This window comes from Anopheles coluzzii, chromosome 2 (genome assembly GCF_943734685.1).
Source record: "Anopheles coluzzii chromosome 2, AcolN3, whole genome shotgun sequence".
Taxonomy (NCBI): Eukaryota; Metazoa; Arthropoda; class Insecta; order Diptera; family Culicidae; genus Anopheles; species Anopheles coluzzii.
In genome coordinates, this window is record NC_064670.1 from 125,902,656 (window position 1) to 125,913,074 (window position 10,419).

The following is a 10,419-nucleotide window of genomic DNA, read 5'->3' on the forward strand; positions in this document are numbered from 1 at the left end:
GGACGGCAGCCGGGGTCCTCGGTCTTGGCGGTGGCGGCGGCCCAATCCTTCCACGGGATTCCCGGACCTTTGCCATCGCGATGGCTGCTGCGATGATGCAGCGAAAGACGTGCCCAATCGCGATGGCGTCCGCGGGTTCGTACTGGGATCCCCCTTACGCAGGAGGATCCCACCCTCGTCGCCACTGTTATGAACTGTGTTCCTTGCACTTTACTTAAACACTTATTACTTTATTCACACATATTAAAACATACATAATAAATACTGATGAAACGTACAACACTTTAAAACGTAGGCCGCGCGCCAGCTGCACCGAGCGCCCCTGCCGAGAGCTCCACACTCTGCCTGTATGGCGCTCGGCACACACTAAGCCTCGCGCGATTAGTGTGTGCGACAGTGTGCGTGTACACACTGTCGTCCCCCTGGACGTTGACCGGTGGCAGCGCAACTGCCACGGCAAGTCCAGGGGTCGGCACGCACGGCTGCCCACAACAATTATATACGTTTTAAGTGTTTGAATAAAGCAAAGTTATCAAACACAACAGTGGCGACGAGAATGGGATCCTCTTGTGTAAGGAGGATCCCTAGAAGAACCCGCGGTCGCCCTCGCGATCGAGCGCGTCGGTTGGAGCCGGCGCCATCGCGATGGCACGGGCCCCCGCGACAGTGGGACGCCGTTCGACAAGGACCGCTGCCGCTGCCGCCGCCGCCGCCGCCGTTAAGACCGTGGCCCCGGCTGTCGTCCCACGATGGGGACGGAAGGGACAGCCGCACACACACACTCGGCGATGTTTGATTCGCCGGGCTGCAGGCCCAGGGAGCGCCGGCAATGGAAAGGTCGAAGCCTGATTGCCGGGCCATCTGCAGAGACGCTAGGTGCCGTCGGGCTGCAGCCCAAGGAGCGCCAGCAGTGTAAGGGGCGAATTGACTTTCTGCCTAGGTGCCGGGCCATCATTGGTGACGCGAGAGGTTACTGAGTTGCTGCCGCTGTGTTCGACGGATAGGGGGCGAGATGCCATGCCCCGCTGCTGCCGTCGTACACCAGAGAGAGGGGGCGAGGTCCCATGCCACCCCGCTGCTGCCGTAGTGTCGACGGAGAGGGGGCGAGGTCCCATGCCGCCCCGCTGCAGCTGTAGTGTCAACGGAGAGGGGGGCGAGGTCCCATGCCACCCCACTGGTGCCGTTGTATTCGTCGGAGAAAGGGGGAGGTCGCATTCCGTCCCAAGTTGCAGCACCGACGTGTTGTTCCCGACGTGAAGGGCGAAATGTGTGCCATCCTTGCTGCAGCAATTGTACCACCGCTACAGGATGCCATAACGGGCTGCTGGGAAATGCTCTTCAGCCGGATGGGGCTTGCGGGACAAACCGGTCGCCGCCGGAGAGATCGCCAGCAGCAGCGTAGCAGCGTGCGGCACGAGTTGCTGGGACATGCTCTCCTGCCGGATGAGGCTAGCGGGACATTACGGTCGCGGCCGGGGAGATTTCCTGCAACGTCGTAGCAGCGTTGCGGTAGCCGGGTAGCGGGGTCGCAGCTTAGGCATTTATTTATTTGCACAAAAATGCCCCAGGACAGCATTTGCGCTGCCACCGGTCAACGTCCAGGGGGACGACAGTGTGTACACGCGCAACGCTTAGTGTGTGCCGAGCGCCGAGAGAGTGTGCACGAAGGCCGATCGAGCAGGAGCACTCGGCAGAGGCGCTCGGTGCGGCTGGCGCGCGGCCGAGTATTTTAGTGTGTATCGTGTCCCATATTTATTATATACGTTTTAAGTGTTTGAATAAAGCAAAGTTATCAAACACAACAGTGGCGACGAGAATGGGATCCTCTTGTGTAAGGAGGATCCCTAGAAGAACCCGCGGTCGCCCTCGCGATCGAGCGCGTCGGTTGGAGCCGGCGCCATCGCGATGGCACGGGCCCCCGCGACAGTGGGACGCCGTTCGACAAGGACCGCTGCCGCTGCCGCCGCCGCCGTTAAAACCGTGGCCCCGGCTGTCGTCCCACGATGGGGACGGAAGGGACAGCCGCACACACACACTCGGCGATGTTTGATTCGCCGGGCTGCAGGCCCAGGGAGCGCCGGCAATGGAAAGGTCGAAGCCTGATTGCCGGGCCATCTGCAGAGACGCTAGGTGCCGTCGGGCTGCAGCCCAAGGAGCGCCAGCAGTGTAAGGGGCGAATTGACTTTCTGCCTAGGTGCCGGGCCATCATTGGTGACGCGAGAGGTTACTGAGTTGCTGCCGCTGTGTTCGACGGATAGGGGGCGAGATGCCATGCCCCGCTGCTGCCGTCGTACACCAGAGAGAGGGGGCGAGGTCCCATGCCACCCCGCTGCTGCCGTAGTGTCGACGGAGAGGGGGCGAGGTCCCATGCCGCCCCGCTGCAGCTGTAGTGTCAACGGAGAGGGGGGCGAGGTCCCATGCCACCCCACTGGTGCCGTTGTATTCGTCGGAGAAAGGGGGAGGTCGCATTCCGTCCCAAGTTGCAGCACCGACGTGTTGTTCCCGACGTGAAGGGCGAAATGTGTGCCATCCTTGCTGCAGCAATTGTACCACCGCTACAGGATGCCATAACGGGCTGCTGGGAAATGCTCTTCAGCCGGATGGGGCTTGCGGGACAAACCGGTCGCCGCCGGAGAGATCGCCAGCAGCAGCGTAGCAACGTGCGGCACGAGTTGCTGGGACATGCTCTCCTGCCGGATGAGGCTAGCGGGACATTACGGTCGCGGCCGGGGAGATTTCCTGCAACGTCGTAGCAGCGTTGCGGTAGCTGCTGGGAAATGCTCTTCAGCCGGATGGGGCTTGCGGGACAAACCGGTCGCCGCCGGAGAGATCGCCAGCAGCAGCGTAGCAACGTGCGGCACGAGTTGCTGGGACATGCTCTCCTGCCGGATGAGGCTAGCGGGACATTACGGTCGCGGCCGGGGAGATTTCCTGCAACGTCGTAGCAGCGTTGCGGTAGCCGGGTAGCGGGGTCGCAGCTTAGGAGCAGCATTTGCGCAAAAATGCCCCAGGACAGCATTTGCGCTGCCACCGGTCAACGTCCAGGGGGACGACAGTGTGTACACGCGCAACGCTTAGTGTGTGCCGAGCGCCGAGAGAGTGTGCACGAAGGCCGATCGAGCAGGAGCACTCGGCAGAGGCGCTCGGTGCGGCTGGCGCGCGGCCGAGTATTTTAGTGTGTATCGTGTCCCATATTTATTATATACGTTTTAAGTGTTTGAATAAAGCAAAGTTATCAAACACAACAGTGGCGACGAGAATGGGATCCTCTTGTGTAAGGAGGATCCCTAGAAGAACCCGCGGTCGCCCTCGCGATCGAGCGCGTCGGTTGGAGCCGGCGCCATCGCGATGGCACGGGCCCCCGCGACAGTGGGACGCCGTTCGACAAGGACCGCTGCCGCTGCCGCCGCCGCCGTTAAAACCGTGGCCCCGGCTGTCGTCCCACGATGGGGACGGAAGGGACAGCCGCACACACACACTCGGCGATGTTTGATTCGCCGGGCTGCAGGCCCAGGGAGCGCCGGCAATGGAAAGGTCGAAGCTTGATTGCCGGGCCATCTGCAGAGACGCTAGGTGCCGTCGGGCTGCAGCCCAAGGAGCGCCAGCAGTGTAAGGGGCGAATTGACTTTCTGCCTAGGTGCCGGGCCATCATTGGTGACGCGAGAGGTTACTGAGTTGCTGCCGCTGTGTTCGACGGATAGGGGGCGAGATGCCATGCCCCGCTGCTGCCGTCGTACACCAGAGAGAGGGGGCGAGGTCCCATGCCACCCCGCTGCTGCCGTAGTGTCGACGGAGAGGGGGCGAGGTCCCATGCCGCCCCGCTGCAGCTGTAGTGTCAACGGAGAGGGGGGCGAGGTCCCATGCCACCCCACTGGTGCCGTTGTATTCGTCGGAGAAAGGGGGAGGTCGCATTCCGTCCCAAGTTGCAGCACCGACGTGTTGTTCCCGACGTGAAGGGCGAAATGTGTGCCATCCTTGCTGCAGCAATTGTACCACCGCTACAGGATGCCATAACGGATAGGGGGCGAGATGCCATGCCCCGCTGCTGCCGTCGTACACCAGAGAGAGGGGGCGAGGTCCCATGCCACCCCGCTGCTGCCGTAGTGTCGACGGAGAGGGGGCGAGGTCCCATGCCGCCCCGCTGCAGCTGTAGTGTCAACGGAGAGGGGGGCGAGGTCCCATGCCACCCCACTGGTGCCGTTGTATTCGTCGGAGAAAGGGGGAGGTCGCATTCCGTCCCAAGTTGCAGCACCGACGTGTTGTTCCCGACGTGAAGGGCGAAATGTGTGCCATCCTTGCTGCAGCAATTGTACCACCGCTACAGGATGCCATAACGGATAGGGGGCGAGATGCCATGCCCCGCTGCTGCCGTCGTACACCAGAGAGAGGGGGCGAGGTCCCATGCCACCCCGCTGCTGCCGTAGTGTCGACGGAGAGGGGGCGAGGTCCCATGCCGCCCCGCTGCAGCTGTAGTGTCATCGGAGAGGGGGGCGAGGTCCCATGCCACCCCACTGGTGCCGTTGTATTCGTCGGAGAAAGGGGGAGGTCGCATTCCGTCCCAAGTTGCAGGACCGACGTGTTGTTCCCGACGTGAAGGGCGAAATGTGTGCCATCCTTGCTGCAGCAATTGTACCACCGCTACAGGATGCCATAACGGGCTGCTGGGAAATGCTCTTCAGCCGGATGGGGCTTGCGGGACAAACCGGTCGCCGCCGGAGAGATCGCCAGCAGCAGCGTAGCAACGTGCGGCACGAGTTGCTGGGACATGCTCTCCTGCCGGATGAGGCTAGCGGGACATTACGGTCGCGGCCGGGGAGATTTCCTGCAACGTCGTAGCAGCGTTGCGGTAGCCGGGTAGCGGGGTCGCAGCTTAGGAGCAGCATTTGCGCAAAAATGCCCCAGGACAGCATTTGCGCTGCCACCGGTCAACGTCCAGGGGGACGACAGTGTGTACACGCGCAACGCTTAGTGTGTGCCGAGCGCCGAGAGAGTGTGCACGAAGGCCGATCGAGCAGGAGCACTCGGCAGAGGCGCTCGGTGCGGCTGGCGCGCGGCCGAGTATTTTAGTGTGTATCGTGTCCCATATTTATTATATACGTTTTAAGTGTTTGAATAAAGCAAAGTTATCAAACACAACAGTGGCGACGAGAATGGGATCCTCTTGTGTAAGGAGGATCCCTAGAAGAACCCGCGGTCGCCCTCGCGATCGAGCGCGTCGGTTGGAGCCGGCGCCATCGCGATGGCACGGGCCCCCGCGACAGTGGGACGCCGTTCGACAAGGACCGCTGCCGCTGCCGCCGCCGCCGTTAAAACCGTGGCCCCGGCTGTCGTCCCACGATGGGGACGGAAGGGACAGCCGCACACACACACTCGGCGATGTTTGATTCGCCGGGCTGCAGGCCCAGGGAGCGCCGGCAATGGAAAGGTCGAAGCCTGATTGCCGGGCCATCTGCAGAGACGCTAGGTGCCGTCGGGCTGCAGCCCAAGGAGCGCCAGCAGTGTAAGGGGCGAATTGACTTTCTGCCTAGGTGCCGGGCCATCATTGGTGACGCGAGAGGTTACTGAGTTGCTGCCGCTGTGTTCGACGGATAGGGGGCGAGATGCCATGCCCCGCTGCTGCCGTCGTACACCAGAGAGAGGGGGCGAGGTCCCATGCCACCCCGCTGCTGCCGTAGTGTCGACGGAGAGGGGGCGAGGTCCCATGCCGCCCCGCTGCAGCTGTAGTGTCAACGGAGAGGGGGGCGAGGTCCCATGCCACCCCACTGGTGCCGTTGTATTCGTCGGAGAAAGGGGGAGGTCGCATTCCGTCCCAAGTTGCAGCACCGACGTGTTGTTCCCGACGTGAAGGGCGAAATGTGTGCCATCCTTGCTGCAGCAATTGTACCACCGCTACAGGATGCCATAACGGATAAGGGGCGAGATGCCATGCCCCGCTGCTGCCGTCGTACACCAGAGAGAGGGGGCGAGGTCCCATGCCACCCCGCTGCTGCCGTAGTGTCGACGGAGAGGGGGCGAGGTCCCATGCCGCCCCGCTGCAGCTGTAGTGTCAACGGAGAGGGGGGCGAGGTCCCATGCCACCCCACTGGTGCCGTTGTATTCGTCGGAGAAAGGGGGAGGTCGCATTCCGTCCCAAGTTGCAGGACCGACGTGTTGTTCCCGACGTGAAGGGCGAAATGTGTGCCATCCTTGCTGCAGCAATTGTACCACCGCTACAGGATGCCATAACGGGCTGCTGGGAAATGCTCTTCAGCCGGATGGGGCTTGCGGGACAAACCGGTCGCCGCCGGAGAGATCGCCAGCAGCAGCGTAGCAACGTGCGGCACGAGTTGCTGGGACATGCTCTCCTGCCGGATGAGGCTAGCGGGACATTACGGTCGCGGCCGGGGAGATTTCCTGCAACGTCGTAGCAGCGTTGCGGTAGCCGGGTAGCGGGGTCGCAGCTTAGGAGCAGCATTTGCGCAAAAATGCCCCAGGACAGCATTTGCGCTGCCACCGGTCAACGTCCAGGGGGACGACAGTGTGTACACGCGCAACGCTTAGTGTGTGCCGAGCGCCGAGAGAGTGTGCACGAAGGCCGATCGAGCAGGAGCACTCGGCAGAGGCGCTCGGTGCGGCTGGCGCGCGGCCGAGTATTTTAGTGTGTATCGTGTCCCATATTTATTATATACGTTTTAAGTGTTTGAATAAAGCAAAGTTATCAAACACAACAGTGGCGACGAGAATGGGATCCTCTTGTGTAAGGAGGATCCCTAGAAGAACCCGCGGTCGCCCTCGCGATCGAGCGCGTCGGTTGGAGCCGGCGCCATCGCGATGGCACGGGCCCCCGCGACAGTGGGACGCCGTTCGACAAGGACCGCTGCCGCTGCCGCCGCCGCCGTTAAAACCGTGGCCCCGGCTGTCGTCCCACGATGGGGACGGAAGGGACAGCCGCACACACACACTCGGCGATGTTTGATTCGCCGGGCTGCAGGCCCAGGGAGCGCCGGCAATGGAAAGGTCGAAGCCTGATTGCCGGGCCATCTGCAGAGACGCTAGGTGCCGTCGGGCTGCAGCCCAAGGAGCGCCAGCAGTGTAAGGGGCGAATTGACTTTCTGCCTAGGTGCCGGGCCATCATTGGTGACGCGAGAGGTTACTGAGTTGCTGCCGCTGTGTTCGACGGATAGGGGGCGAGATGCCATGCCCCGCTGCTGCCGTCGTACACCAGAGAGAGGGGGCGAGGTCCCATGCCACCCCGCTGCTGCCGTAGTGTCGACGGAGAGGGGGCGAGGTCCCATGCCGCCCCGCTGCAGCTCTAGTGTCAACGGAGAGGGGGGCGAGGTCCCATGCCACCCCACTGGTGCCGTTGTATTCGTCGGAGAAAGGGGGAGGTCGCATTCCGTCCCAAGTTGCAGCACCGATGTGTTGTTCCCGACGTGAAGGGCGAAATGTGTGCCATCCTTGCTGCAGCAATTGTACCACCGCTACAGGATGCCATAACGGATAGGGGGCGAGATGCCATGCCCCGCTGCTGCCGTCGTACACCAGAGAGAGGGGGCGAGGTCCCATGCCACCCCGCTGCTGCCGTAGTGTCGACGGAGAGGGGGCGAGGTCCCATGCCGCCCCGCTGCAGCTGTAGTGTCAACGGAGAGGGGGGCGAGGTCCCATGCCACCCCACTGGTGCCGTTGTATTCGTCGGAGAAAGGGGGAGGTCGCATTCCGTCCCAAGTTGCAGCACCGACGTGTTGTTCCCGACGTGAAGGGCGAAATGTGTGCCATCCTTGCTGCAGCAATTGTACCACCGCTACAGGATGCCATAACGGGCTGCTGGGAAATGCTCTTCAGCCGGATGGGGCTTGCGGGACAAACCGGTGGCCGCCGGAGAGATCGCCAGCAGCAGCGTAGCAACGTGCGGCACGAGTTGCTGGGACATGCTCTCCTGCCGGATGAGGCTAGCGGGACATTACGGTCGCGGCCGGGGAGATTTCCTGCAACGTCGTAGCAGCGTTGCGGTAGCCGGGTAGCGGGGTCGCAGCTTAGGAGCAGCATTTGCGCAAAAATGCCCCAGGACAGCATTTGCGCTGCCACCGGTCAACGTCCAGGGGGACGACAGTGTGTACACGCGCAACGCTTAGTGTGTGCCGAGCGCCGAGAGAGTGTGCACGAAGGCCGATCGAGCAGGAGCACTCGGCAGAGGCGCTCGGTGCGGCTGGCGCGCGGCCGAGTATTTTAGTGTGTATCGTGTCCCATATTTATTATATACGTTTTAAGTGTTTGAATAAAGCAAAGTTATCAAACACAACAGTGGCGACGAGAATGGGATCCTCTTGTGTAAGGAGGATCCCTAGAAGAACCCGCGGTCGCCCTCGCGATCGAGCGCGTCGGTTGGAGCCGGCGCCATCGCGATGGCACGGGCCCCCGCGACAGTGGGACGCCGTTCGACAAGGACCGCTGCCGCTGCCGCCGCCGCCGTTAAAACCGTGGCCCCGGCTGTCGTCCCACGATGGGGACGGAAGGGACAGCCGCACACACACACTCGGCGATGTTTGATTCGCCGGGCTGCAGGCCCAGGGAGCGCCGGCAATGGAAAGGTCGAAGCCTGATTGCCGGGCCATCTGCAGAGACGCTAGGTGCCGTCGGGCTGCAGCCCAAGGAGCGCCAGCAGTGTAAGGGGCGAATTGACTTTCTGCCTAGGTGCCGGGCCATCATTGGTGACGCGAGAGGTTACTGAGTTGCTGCCGCTGTGTTCGACGGATAGGGGGCGAGATGCCATGCCCCGCTGCTGCCGTCGTACACCAGAGAGAGGGGGCGAGGTCCCATGCCACCCCGCTGCTGCCGTAGTGTCGACGGAGAGGGGGCGAGGTCCCATGCCGCCCCGCTGCAGCTGTAGTGTCAACGGAGAGGGGGGCGAGGTCCCATGCCACCCCACTGGTGCCGTTGTATTCGTCGGAGAAAGGGGGAGGTCGCATTCCGTCCCAAGTTGCAGCACCGACGTGTTGTTCCCGACGTGAAGGGCGAAATGTGTGCCATCCTTGCTGCAGCAATTGTACCACCGCTACAGGATGCCATAACGGATAGGGGGCGAGATGCCATGCCCCGCTGCTGCCGTCGTACACCAGAGAGAGGGGGCGAGGTCCCATGCCACCCCGCTGCTGCCGTAGTGTCGACGGAGAGGGGGCGAGGTCCCATGCCGCCCCGCTGCAGCTGTAGTGTCAACGGAGAGGGGGGCGAGGTCCCATGCCACCCCACTGGTGCCGTTGTATTCGTCGGAGAAAGGGGGAGGTCGCATTCCGTCCCAAGTTGCAGCACCGACGTGTTGTTCCCGACGTGAAGGGCGAAATGTGTGCCATCCTTGCTGCAGCAATTGTACCACCGCTACAGGATGCCATAACGGGCTGCTGGGAAATGCTCTTCAGCCGGATGGGGCTTGCGGGACAAACCGGTCGCCGCCGGAGAGATCGCCAGCAGCAGCGTAGCAACGTGCGGCACGAGTTGCTGGGACAAGCTCTCCTGCCGGATGAGGCTAGCGGGACATTACGGTCGCGGCCGGGGAGATTTCCTGCAACGTCGTAGCAGCGTTGCGGTAGCCGGGTAGCGGGGTCGCAGCTTAGGAGCAGCATTTGCGCAAAAATGCCCCAGGACAGCATTTGCGCTGCCACCGGTCAACGTCCAGGGGGACGACAGTGTGTACACGCGCAACGCTAAGTGTGTGCCGAGCGCCGAGAGAGTGTGCACGAAGGCCGATCGAGCAGGAGCACTCGGCAGAGGCGCTCGGTGCGGCTGGCGCGCGGCCGAGTATTTTAGTGTGTATCGTGTCCCATATTTATTATATACGTTTTAAGTGTTTGAATAAAGCAAAGTTATCAAACACAACAGTGGCGACGAGAATGGGATCCTCTTGTGTAAGGAGGATCCCTAGAAGAACCCGCGGTCGCCCTCGCGATCGAGCGCGTCGGTTGGAGCCGGCGCCATCGCGATGGCACGGGCCCCCGCGACAGTGGGACGCCGTTCGACAAGGACCGCTGCCGCTGCCGCCGCCGCCGTTAAAACCGTGGCCCCGGCTGTCGTCCCACGATGGGGACGGAAGGGACAGCCGCACACACACACTCGGCGATGTTTGATTCGCCGGGCTGCAGGCCCAGGGAGCGCCGGCAATGGAAAGGTCGAAGCCTGATTGCCGGGCCATCTGCAGAGACGCTAGGTGCCGTCGGGCTGCAGCCCAAGGCGCGCAAGCAGTGTAAGGGGCGAATTGACTTTCTGCCTAGGTGCCGGGCCATAATTGGTGACGCGAGAGGTTACTGAGTTGCTGCCGCTGTGTTCGACGGATAGGGGGCGAGATGCCATGCCCCGCTGCTGCCGTCGTACACCAGAGAGAGGGGGCGAGGTCCCATGCCACCCCGCTGCTGCCGTAGTGTCGACGGAGAGGGGGCGAGGTCCCATGCC